Here is a 2221-nt window from a genome sequence, read left to right on the forward strand (position 1 = left end):
GTCTGAGCCCCGAGGATGGGCACCAGTGTCTCGGCCCCGACGATGTGACACAGTGTCTGGGGCCGGAGGGTGTCAGCCAGTTTCTTACTCAGTTTCAGTGAACCTTCGGCAAATGTCTGAGAAACTGGGACTTTGTACTGTGCGAACCAAGGCTTTTGCATTCCATTTATAAACATTGGGTCCCTAAAGGGAACACTGAAGAAGAGAAGGAAATTGTTCCTCTACCCGCTGAACCTCCCTGGTGCCCCTCCTTTTTCCCAACAATTTCCATCACGCAGGCCCGCGTCTGGTCCTCGACCGCAGGCGATCTGCCTGTGGAGGCACAATAGGCCGCAGTGTCTCCACTCCACTATTACACTGTGCTCTGAGGCCAAGTTCCAGATGCAAAACTGTGACACATCCAATTCTGAGCACTTTTCTGCTTTGAGTAAACAGAGTAAGACAGAAATGTAACCAATACCCAAGTACAGCCCACCACCCCGCCCCCATTATGGTTTTCGGAATACTGGGACTCAGATGCAAGATTCTTTCACGTGTTGGAATGATGTAAACACAGCTATCCTGTAATACAGTAACGATGAGGGTGGAATTCAGAACAATGCGTGCAGAGGTCAATAGATTCGCGGTCCAACTACTTTAAACCCACAGCCATCTCAAACAATGCGTGCTTATGTGGTAGCATGGCCGAGTGGTCCAAGGTGCTGGATTTAAACTCCAGTCCCATTAGGGGCGTGGGTTCGAATCCCACTGCTGCCACGGTTTTGTGAGGTGACCTGAGAAGCTCGTGAAGAACAAATGCAGCAGTTAAGCCTCCTCGACTGCGTTTCGTCAAAAGAATCCTTCTTTCACGAGTAATAAAAGCAGAAAGTTCTGGAAATACTCAGCAGGTCAGGCAGCATCTGGAGAGATTGGTGCAGCGTTAACATTTCAGGTCCCTGACCTTCTGAAGAAACGTCACAGATCTGAATCGTTACTCTGCTTCTCATACAGACTTACAAACACATGAGTTAGGAATTGCTTCCAATTTCCACCCTTCTCTCACCTTTACATGGTCCATCTCTGACACTTCCCTTCCCTTCCTCGACTTCTCTGTCTCCATCTCTGGGGATAGGTTGTCTACCAATATCCATTATAAGCCCACTGACTCCCACAGCTACCTCGACTGCACTTCTTCACACCCTACCTCCTGTAAGGACTCCATTCCATTCTCCCAGTTTCTCCGTCTCCAACGCATCTGCTCTGATGATGCTACCTTCCATGACGGTGCTTCTGATATGACCTCCTTTTTCCTCAACCGAGGATTTCCCCCCACTGTGGTTGACAGGGCCCTCAATCGTGTCCGACCCATTCCCCGCACCTCTACCCTCACCCCTTCCCCTCCCTCCCAGAACCGTGACAGGGTTCCCCTTGTCCTCACTTTTCATCCCACCAGCCTCCATTTCCAAAGGATCATCCTCCGCCATTTTCGCCTCCTCCAGCGTGATGCCACTACCAGTCGCATCTTCCCCTCCCTTCCCCTGTCAGCATTCCGAAGGGATCGTTCCCTCCGCGACACCCTGGTCCACTCCTCCATTACCCCCACCCCCCCACCGCGACCCCGTCCCAGGAAACCTTCCCCTGCAATCGCAGGAGGTGTAATACCTGCCCATTTACCTCCTCTCTCCTCACTATCCCAGGCCGCAAACACTCCTTTCAGGTGAAGCTGCGATTTACTTGTACTTCTTTCAATGTAGTACACTGTATTCACTGCTCACAGTGTGGTCTCCTCTACATTGGCGAGACCAAGCGCAGACTGGGTGACTGCTTTGCGGAACATCTCCGCTCAGTCCGCAAGCAGGACCCTGAGCTTCCGGTTGCTTGCCATTTCAACACTCCCCCCTGCTCTCATGCTCACATCCCTGTCCTGGGATTGCTGCAGTGTTCCAGTGAACATCAACGCGAGCTCGAGGAACAGCATCTCATCTACCGATTGGGCACACTACAGCCTGCCGGACTGAACATTGAGTTCAATAATTTCAGAGCATGACAGCCCCCCATTTTACTTTCATTTTTAGTTATTTTTCTTCCTTTTTTTTTTACATTCCTTTTTACATTTTTTACAATCTTTTGTTTGCATTTATTTCATTTCATCTTAGTTTGTTCAGTTTGCTTACCCACTGTTTTTTTCAGGTTGTTTTTCTTCAGGTTTGCACTTGCTGCTGTTCAATATTCAGTGTATTCA

General features: G+C 49.7%; 1 non-coding gene across 1 annotated transcript; it reads left to right on the forward strand.

Annotated features, from left to right (window-relative positions):
- Window positions 1-674: 674 nt before the first annotated feature.
- Window positions 675-756, forward strand: trnal-uaa (transfer RNA leucine (anticodon UAA)). Its single transcript has one exon. It is a non-coding gene; the product is annotated as a tRNA-Leu (tRNA).
- Window positions 757-2221: the final 1465 nt, after the last annotated feature.

The sequence above is a fragment of the Heterodontus francisci genome, chromosome 21 (assembly GCF_036365525.1).
Source record: "Heterodontus francisci isolate sHetFra1 chromosome 21, sHetFra1.hap1, whole genome shotgun sequence".
NCBI classification, from domain to species: domain Eukaryota; kingdom Metazoa; phylum Chordata; class Chondrichthyes; order Heterodontiformes; family Heterodontidae; genus Heterodontus; species Heterodontus francisci.